The sequence below is a fragment of the Protopterus annectens genome, chromosome 4.part0, assembly GCF_019279795.1.
Source record: "Protopterus annectens isolate FY-2018-M chromosome 4.part0, PAN1.0, whole genome shotgun sequence".
Classification (NCBI taxonomy): domain Eukaryota; kingdom Metazoa; phylum Chordata; order Ceratodontiformes; family Protopteridae; genus Protopterus; species Protopterus annectens.
This window is the reverse complement of record NC_056733.1, coordinates 1,546,467,627-1,546,478,792: the sequence shown is the minus strand read 5'-3', so window position 1 is coordinate 1,546,478,792 and position 11,166 is coordinate 1,546,467,627.

The following is an 11,166-nucleotide window of genomic DNA, read 5'->3' as shown; positions in this document are numbered from 1 at the left end:
AGATGTACACCAGTTCACCATAAAAGCAATGGTATTTATTAAAAAGAGAATTGTTGATGCCAGTACAGACAATATATTTATAGTTCTGACCACCACTATTTGCCTGATGAACAACATATTCCTTTATAAAGGCATCATCTACCATCAGCTGTACAGTATACATGGCCTTGTGAAATACGGTGGCTATAGCAAATCTGTACCATTGCTATTTTGATTGATGAGTAAGAAATCCTTGAAAGCATAGAATTATCTGTGGCACTGTGTGTTTCATCTACTTGCAGAACATGGATTTGAAACTTGTCTGCAGTATGTGCTTTCTGATTTCTAAATAGCGGCTGTGAGAAGTATTAAATCTAATATTAACGGTGTTACAGCTAAGGGTTGCATGTTCCACTTTGGCCAGAATATATGGCGGAAAGTACAATGGTTGAGCTTGGCTTCCCTCTACAACACTACAAGTTTCAGCTATGAGTTAAGTGTCTAGTGGCTTTGGCTTTCCAACTCAAGGAGGAGGCATTTCCAGCATTCACACTGCTACAAGAGTCCTTCCCTAAAGAGAGAAGGGAGTTAATAAAGTATTTTTCAGACTGGTATGTCCTCGGCAAACCCAGGAAGTTCAGTACAAGAACCACGGCACAATGCAGATTCCCACCCCTCTTTCCTGTCCAATTCTGGAATGTATTCGAGGTGAATGCTCTCTTTCTGCCCCAAACGTAGAACTACTTGGAGGCTTGGCATCGTAGACTAAAATGTTTATTGGGTACAAGAGCTACAGATTTGTCTGTCCTGATGTCTTCTCTAGCCAGGGAACAGGATCGTGTAGAGGAAATTAAGGCCCAGATGGATGGTGGGTGCCCGCCTTCACCTAAAAGAAGACAGGTGATCCACAGACATACCCAGTTTGAACATATTTTAAAGAACAAAGGAGCATATGATACAGTGGGATTCCTGAGAGCTATATACAGAGTACTGAAAATGTGACAGGTGTCCTTTTACTATCTCTGTGAGTGGAGTTTACATTGTTGTGCACTACAGTGTTGTCTGCATACTCTGCAAAAGGCTAACAGATGTCAAGGTTACAGGATGGAGCACTATTTCTTTGTGGATGGTGATGGGGAACTCAGATGGTGATGGGAACTATATGGAGTACATCTAATAAATAAACATATTCCTAAACTGGGGTTTTCAATGTTTTGATGCTTCAACGTTCCCTGAATCGAGGTTTTGTAGTTTTGCTTTTCTGTTTTTTTTTTACTATATGGTCTTGTGATACTGAAATTTGATATTTCAGTATCTTGAGCTTGTAAAGTGAATCCATATACATATATATATATATATATATATATATATATATATATATATATATAGCGAGAGAGAGAGATCTATAGATAACCCCCTCTCTCTCTCTCTAGATATATATATATATATGCATATATAGGGTCACTTAAAAAATTTGTTAACAAAAATATAATCTCAATCCACTCACAAAATTACCTACATTAACTAACATTTTATATTTACCTAAATACTAAATACAATCTGTAATATTTATTTTTATTTTATTTACTTTATTTTACATTTGTTGACCGCGGGCTAGTCTAACTGGATACATGTACTTTTTCAGTAGAGGCCCAGGGAGAAAATCTCCAAACAGTTATAAAAGATATATATATATATATATATATATATATATATATATATATATATATATATATATATATAATGTACAACAACATACATGTAATATTGAACAGAGGATTTAGATAATATTGGTCACTTCACTGTTAGCACATTCTTTCAGTTCATTTCTATTTACAGAGCAAGTCAAAAGTGTTTTTAAGATAGTATCTGGTTAAAACTCTTCAAAAAAAAAATAATCATTATATCTTGCTTACTTAGCTTACATTCTAATTTCTTCAGAAATAAGTAACAAGGAGTGAGAGGTAGAATGGAAGAAGAGGAAAAGAAAGAAAGCAGCAATTGCAGTAAAGGTTAGTCAGGGTTACAAAAAGGACAGAGCCAGTGTGATTTAAGACAGATTTAGAGCTTTTGTTTGAAGATAGTAGGGGAGGAAAGGGATGTTAGATCACTAGGAAGAAGGTTCCAGTGTCTCCCAGCTGTATTAGAAAAGAGAGAGTCACCAGCCAGGTTTCTGGATCTGCTTATACTAACTAGCAGTTTATTAGAGGAGCGCAAGGTGTTCAGGTTTTTGTAGGGAGTGACTAGGGAAGATAGTTGGAGTATTATGAGGCTGGTACAGGGTCTTATAGATAATTGTAAGTTGGTTAAACATAAGCTGATTCTGGAGTTACACTAAATGCTTAGGAAAGCCACAGTATATCAGTTTTAAGTAATTTACTGTAGGACTGGTTTCATCATTCTGTCCTATGTGTTAGTTTGTAAATCACTTAAAGTTTCAATTAAAATAAAACTTTTCACTGCGAAAAGAATGCCACAGTAGGAGGGAGTGGAGGTGAAACATTCTTCTTCCACCTAGGAGATGCAGTGAAAAGTGGTGAAAATATCCCCATTCTCCTTGGTGAGACAGTGAAGACAGAAGTTCATTACGTTTGTATGAGGGATTCCCTTACTATGAATGTTTAATCCTGATGTCATTGTAATTTCAGTTTATGAGAAGTGGTACAAAAGCCATTATTGATGGGGTATGGCTTTGTGCTATGATGCACATGCCAAGCAATGTTTTTGGCAGATGCAAAATTAAACCTAAGGAAAACATAGGAAAGCATTGTTTTTTGAAGTGGGGCAAATGCCCATACACCTCATACACCCCCTGCTAATTATGAATTCTAACTCGGAGATCACACAATATCAGGGAAATGCATATTCTCTAGCCTGAGAACTGATCTTCTATATCTGCCGATCACCTGCTTAGTTAACCATATTTGTTGACTAAGCAGATGTCAACAAAATTAAATGGTCCTATATAAATTTATATATATATAAACAAAAACATGTATATGTATATAGACAGATAGATGTAGATAAATAGATGAAGATAGATAGATATGAGCGTATGACATAACTTTGCATAAACAGGGTATTGTGCCACAGCTGATTGTAAGGAATTAAGTGGATACTTAACCTACCACACCAATATAGTAAAGCACATGTATGACATACAAATGCTTGGGATGAAATACATCAGAAAACTGTGTTTGAACTAATAATATATTTGAGGATTATTCCCCTAAATCATTCTGGTCACCACCCAGTCTAGCCAAAAAAACTCTTATAATTTGATCAGCTGTGGATTTGACAACTTGTGTCAGCATCAAAGCTGTACTATATATTCATTATACTTGCGATGAATGAAGTTAGTCCTTATAAAGGTGTATAACACACAGATGCACAGACACACACACACACACACACACACACACACACACACACACACACACACACACACACGCACACACACTCTGTCTATAGCTAATATTTTCAAGTTTTATTTTACCAGATAAATGCACTAAGCAAGTAAACTTCAAATTTCGGGCTTGACCTAGAAAACGACATCAGTATGAATACAGGAATATATGTAATGCAAAGCAGATGATGCAATTATATAGAGAAATGTACATTGTAGAGATAAAAATTACATGACATGAATTTTACTTTACACTTTCAGCTATAATCAACATGGAATAAAACAGTAATAATTACGAAATATTTTTACCACAAAATTTCCTAATTTAAACAATGTTCACACAAACAGAGTACAAAATGATTATTTATTTCAACCTATTGTTATTTGCTTTTTATATATTTTTGCAATGTTTACTGTTAAAGTAATTTTGTACGTCAAGCAGAAAAGAAAGCATTCATTTCAAATGTAGCTGTTAGCCACCAGCTTTGCAGTAAGTCTTGATCCCCCTGCGAGTTACTTATCAAAGTAATGATCTTTTCATTCTCAGATAAAGGCACAGGGGGTTTTCTTTACACTAAACTAATCAAACCATTTAAATGTTCATCATCACATCATATCGTCTGTCATAAGTTTAATCAGGGCAACAGCGAATGCTCCTACAAAAGCATTCTTTTCAAAGGTAAGGACACATACTGTGACCAGGAACAAATATTGTTTCATTACTTTGCATTTCATAGTAATGTGCCTACCTTTGGCATTTGCTATTTATTCTTTTCGGTAGGAAAAAAAAAAACTTTTTCATCCTCATCAAGCTGAGGCTCACCTTCTTTTCATGTTCCATAAATCTTTTATGTTAAAAAGGAAGATATCTGCATCTTATTTACTTTCAAAATAATTTTCTTTTGTTTAAATTTCTTCCTGAATAATCAAAAAAAGGTTTACATTTGTGGAGCATCTTTTATTACTAAATGATCCCACTGACATAAAAATAATTGGCATTTAAGTTATTTTCTTGTAATCTAATGTGCTTTAACTTCAGCAGTTCACTTATCACTGTACAGTTCTTCTGTAACTCAGCTGTATATGAAGCTATTCTGGTGTGTCTTTGTTGGGGCAAATCAAAGCATGCTTAAACCTGTAATAAACAAGAAACTTCTGACTATCACTAATAAAGTGACCTGTCAATCTACTGATTTAAACATATGGATATCTCTTTTATATTTATCTTCTGAAACTGGAAAAAGGACTTGTCAAAAAGTAATATATTATTTTTGATATAAGATCCTGTCCAAAAATCTGCTAATCTGCGTAGCGAATGCAGTCAGGAAGTCCTTCTTTATATCATAACTAATCAACTTGGGTGTCTGTTCCCAAACCAATGAAGTTATCGTTCCCTGTACTCTGCCCTGGTTTGACCCATTATAAAATATAACGCACCCTTTGACATGTATCTCAACAGATGTGCCAAAAAAACAAAAAAATGCAAAGGTTCCAAACAAAAATAAATCTGAACCTTTAAATATCCTAGCTATCAGAGTAAGCTATAATCAGTCTCAATGTACTTAGTGTCATATAGACTCTTGGGGCAGACATATACCATGCATTCTGTGCCCTTATGGATCCGACTGTACAAGACATCCTTTCTCAGTGTGTCAGATATTGCAGCCAAAAATCAGAATAGGAGATCTCCATCTACATCAGTGAATCAATAAAACTAAAGACATAGGATCATCACCTTGTGACTCCCCTTGCTCTGGAATAGACTCTTATAGCATATCAAGGAATTCTGTTTTCTAGTGGCCTTCAAAGATAGCTGAAGCAGTTGAATGGGTACCTTAAATACATAACAGGACTTACAGACCTTGCTTCCTTGAAAAGGTTGTTAGAGTCAGAGGATGTTTATTGGCAAGGCACATATGGCCTCTGGTTTAATAGCCTTGTATTTATGAGTCCCATTACATTTTGCTTGCCAGAAAGTATTATAGTGGATTTTGGTTTGCAGTCCTGTAGCATTTCCCATGCTAAATCAAAATTCAATTAATGGTGAAAAAGTACAGTCTATATATCTTGTCTGGATTCACTTCAGAATCTCAAATTCCTGAAAACTCGAACTTCATATGGTCAGGACCATATGATTGAGTTTTCAGAAACTCGAAATTCTGAAATAAAGTAAAAAAAAAAACAGTCAAACACATAATTTCTGCAGTGGATCAAGCCCCCCTGCACCCCCTTACACCTGCCCTACTTAAATATACCAACTCCGAGATCGTGCTACAGTGGGGAAAAGGGAAATCTCCAGTTCAGCGCTGTATGTAGAAGCGCAGAATGGGAGATTTCCCATTTCCTCAATATAGTGTGATAAAGGAGATGGTATATTTAAGTAGGGAGGGTGCAGGGGGGCTTGCCTCCCTGCAAAAAACATTATATTCAAGTAAATTCAAGCATTTTATTTAACTCTTTAGAATTTTGAGTTTCTGAAAACTTGATCATATGGGCTCAACTATATGAGGTTCGAGTTTTCAGGAATTCGAGATTCTAAAGTGTTCCCATCTTGTCTATATATTTTCTTTCTTTACAGGGCTCACTAGGTTGCCTGTCAAAAATTCAACAATCAGTCAGCAGAAATCCAGCAAAATGTGAAATAGGGGTTATATTATAAACATGAGATTGTAGTATGTCACAAAATTCCCCTTTCTTTGATGTCAAGTGATCTTATAGTTTTTATATTTAAGTAACTGGGGTATGGAGCATTGCCTCCCAACAATTGGCACGTACAGTCGATGACTCCCGAAAAATACATGAAAGATACAACAGTGAGTTATGCAATTCACTGTTTTTCTTTTTGAATTTCGCTATAATTTTCCAGTGAAGAGACTCTCACTTGTGTAGTTTTGAAAGAGAGTCTTCTGACCAGAGCAATTTAGCTTTATGATTTAATTACACATGGGGTTTTATATTATTTTAATTATTCCTGCATTCTTAGACCATTGCAGTGGTCTGCTATGTATTTATAGATTAATTAAATTTATTTATTTAGTCATTCAATTTATTTAGTTAGATAAGTGAGTTGTGGCACAGAGGAGACCTGGAAGCATTGCTAGGTTATGTGACAGCTAGGTCATAATCTTAATCCCGTGTGTTAATCTGCACAACCACTTTAGGGAGTATTACATTTAACATGTTTTCATATGGTAGAATATTCAATTAATAACAGTACAGGTGAACAGCATTATTTGAACAATATCTGTGGTGGTGGATACAAGGAAAGTTTGCATTCTAAGAAGCTAAGGAAGACAGAAGCAAATGTTACTGGTATAGAAAAGCAGAAAGTTAAGGGTTAATGGGGCAGGTAAAATGGCAGGTGCTTGACTAAGATGAATCTATTAAAATGATACTTTTGTAGGAATAAATTTATATTGCAAGTATAAAAGAAGCACTGCTCTGGGGAAATAGTTATGATAAGGTACTGTTGTCATATAGGCAGTATAGAAAATAAATGGTAAGTAAAAAAGGAGCATGAGGTAGTTGCAGTACATTGCATACCTCTCAACCTCTTAGCACAAAAAATCTGGAGTGCATCTTTAAGGCTTAGCTGGCAGGATATTCCACCAAGATGATTCTACTCACCATGGAAAAATACTGTGGTGGGTCTGTCTTTGAATCAGAAAGGATTTCCTGAATTGTTTGATCACTCATGGAAGCCTTACCATTCACAGCAGCCCTTTTTGAATCCCTGCCCACATGAAAAAAATACCAGAACCCAACATCAGAACAGCAGAAAACTAGTATTTGTTAATTTGGAATGATGATTGCCACTTGAAATTAACCGTACAAATAGTGGGTAAATGCATTGTCAGTAAAATAAGAAAATGAGGCAGTTGACAAGTAAATAGTTTTCTATCAGTATATTGAAAATGTTATGTTATACAATAATAATAAGTGGCAGGTAATGCATTTTTAACCAAAAATCTGTTCATCTCCTTACCTATGTGTGGTAGGGGCTGAACTCTGCATTGCAGTGGAAGTTCTGTGATACAATGAATAGCACATTGGACTTCTTGTAAAAAGGTAAAAGTCATTTGAAGGATGTGGGTTTGAGTTTCACAGAGTTGACTTGTTTGCACTGTAACTTGCAGTGGGCAAAACCTAAGCTTTTTGATAGAACCAAATTATGTCCTCAAACAAATGCACAAATCTCCTGCACAATAGGGGTTACTAAAGAAGTAAAATAGCACACTCTACAGCACAAACTATTCTTATAATAGTGGTATTATTCAGGTTCTAAGTATTAAACTGGATTTTATAAGTCACAGCAAATATAATTTTTATGTTTTTAGTATTTTGCAAGCAACTTACAATATCTTAGCAACTTCTCATGTTATACTCATATTCTTAGCCGCATTTTGCTCATCTAGCTGAGAGCTTTCATATCAAATTAAGCAGTTCTGTCTGTACTACTTGGTTGTCAGGATATTTGAAAATTCATGACATTTATCATAGTAAAAAGAAATATTATTTGAACAAAAATTAATATCTGTTTACCTGCACTAGACAGAGGTCAGGTATCAACATAGTTGTGTTAGCCACAGTGTAAGCTTCAAGAGGAAATATTTTAATATTTTGTATGAAGCATGGTTTTCAAATTATTAATGCAAATATGAACAGGCAGTTTTGATGCCTAGAGGCTTTAGTAGGATGTAACTGCAGAATATATAGGTGTCTCCCGGCAGTAATGAGTTGGTGCTTGACTAACAGACACAAGGTACACTGTTTCATTCTCACCTTGGAGAAGGAAATTGGCTAGGCTTAGAATGGCCTATTAAAGAGGGTTGGAGTTGGCAGAATGGTTAAGGTTAAGGTGTTTACATCACAGACAAAAGGCATAGTGTTTGATTCACATCAAGATAAATTGAAAAGGCTTAAAATGGCTTACAAGAGCAGCCAGCCTAGTACTAGCCTATGAGCCTAGCTTAAGATCAACTTGCGATGGGTCACATTAATAGTGCAATATCACTTATTTGTTCCAGCCTTAATACAAAGAATAGATGAAGTCCTTTTTTCTCAGTTAGTATCATAAGATGTTACCAGGCTATTGGCCCTGAGGCCCTTATAAGCCTAGCAAAGAGTAAGGCTCAGCCTTATTGTTAGAGAAAAGATAAAGATCAGACAGTTCATCACCTGAAGTAATCAGAATTATTTTGTGCAGTACTTCTCAGCAGAAAGCATTGTAAAAGCATACAGAACAGCAACTCTAAAATTCTAAGAAAATAATATAGATGAGAAATGAAACATACACACATAGGTGCACACACTCACACACACACACACACACACACACACACACACACACACACACACACACACACACACACACACGCACATACACACACACACACACACACACACAGTAAGAGGTGCTGCATTTCTTATCTTTCAACCCTTACAATTACAAAATAGTAGCTATTATTATTTTAACTGTTCTTTCTTTTTCCATGCAGAAAGGCTTTCCCTTGTGTTTAAATTACCTGTTTAACTGTTATAGGCTACACACTCAAGTGTGACAGCCATTTCAATGCATTTAAAGTGTTTTTTTTTTTATTGTATCTGCTTTATTTTCTGAAAAAAACAAAAAGCAAAAAAATATATACTTGTTTTCCCACCTTTCTAAGCTAGTATAGTCCAGTTTTCAGGTTAGTGTTGAATTCAGAGCTGTGTTATAAGTTTCTGTGTTTGCCCACACCTTACCTGGATAGAAGGAAGTTTCTCTGTTCACCTGTGAGAGAGAGGAGCTTTGAGCAGCCAGTCTGTCCTGGAGAAGTGGTTTCATCCCAGAGATTAATAGTTTATTGGCCATTTTGGGCTAATTTCTATCTCTTTGATTTCCCTGCCACATTTGCACGGTTTTGCATGCTGGGCAGTGCCGGTTAGCTAGAGTATAGGTATTCCCGGCTCCACAAAGTCTACTCTTCAATTTTTCCCTTGGAACTAGACAGACTACCAACTTAGGCACTCAAACCATTCACTTCTTAGACCGGCACTTGCTCAAAGCTCATAGTAAGCACTAATAAACCTTAATGACATTCTTTTAGGACATTAATTTATCTGGAGTGAAGGATGGCTCTATCGTTACTACAGTTCATCGGAAATTTGAAGATGGTAGCCAGTACTTGTTTGGTTCTAGCTGCCATCTGATGCATACCATACAATCTTTACCCTATGGGGAAATGATTAGATTAGCTAGGCTTTGTAATAATATGTTGGATTAACAGAAACAAATTAATCAAACATTATCTATGTTTTTACGGAGAGGGTATAATAAGTATTTAATCTATGAGTCTATTGAAAAGTTGATACAGTATAACTTAAATAGACAGGATTATAAATAGTAATAAATTGAATAATGTTAATAATACCAAATCTATGATCAAAAAAGTTCAAAAAGATAAAATATTTTTTGCAACAACGTATAATACTTTAAGTGCTAAAATTTGGGAATTAGTGAAATATTATTGGAAATTTTTGCATAGAGATGAATTGTTACATAAAATTGTTTCTGATTCACCTTATGTGGCTTATAAGAGAGGACAGAATTTGGGGGATAAACTAATTAGGGCATATTATATTACCCCAGCAGTTAAACCCTCTGTTTCTTTATCATTTTATGGTACTAGGCAATGTAATAATTGTAGTATATGTTCCTTTGTTAAATTGAGCTTTCCTAGGATTAATGGCAGAATGTTCAAACCACATAGTTATTTTACATGTGATTCAATGGGTGTAATCTACTGTCTCAAATGTCCCTGCAACCTTTTCTATATTGTTGAAACTAAAAGGAAATTTAGAATCAGGTTGCAGGAACATATTAGAGACATAAAGAGGGGGAGATTTGAAAGCCCAATACATTCCCATTTTAAGGAAGAACATAATGGTGATGCTAATTTGTTACAAGGTTCTATTTTGGAAGAAGTATTTATTAGGAAGGGGAATGAGAGATTAATTAAAACTGTTTTAACTTATAAGGAAACTGTATTTATATTAAAGTTTGACACTCAGGCACCAAGAGGTTTGAACACAGACGTTAGTTGGAGAAGTCTGCTTTAATTTATTTAAAATGTGTGTTTAATTGTTTGATTGATTATTGTTTTAAGTGAATCAAATGATTGTTTGATTTATAAATAGGGGAGTGTTTTTTGATAAATTTGTACTTTTTGAAGGCTGTAATGGCCGAGGCGCTAAGACAAGATATATAATAATAAACTTTTTGGGAGCTGAATCTTCTGTCGTTTTGGAAGATTTACTGGTCTTGCTGCTTTGCTGTTTATTGTTACTAATAAACCTTAACACTAGACCCTCCTATACTCCAGAGTAGGACAAGGCTGTCTACTCAACTTTACCAGCCAATCAGTAAAACAGTTCACTGTACCTATCCAGGCATGTCCAAAGGGTAGTTTCAGGTGTACTCTCCGGTTCAACTGGTTAATCTGGGCATTTTGAGGCAATGTTACAACTTCCTCTTGTACACAGACAACCCTCTCCTCCTACCACCAAACACTAGTACATGTGAGAGATGCAATTATACAGCCAAACTGGAGGCTAAGTTCTCTCAAACCAAGACTGGGCCAGACAGTCAAGAGGAGAAGGGAATTACTTGCATCACACCACCAGTCATACATAGACCTATGGAACCAGCACCGGCAAAAAACACACATAAATACATGAAAACATACTCTGAGGCTCTAAATAAAAATCTGCCAAAGCAACAGAGACCTCCAAAGCAGACA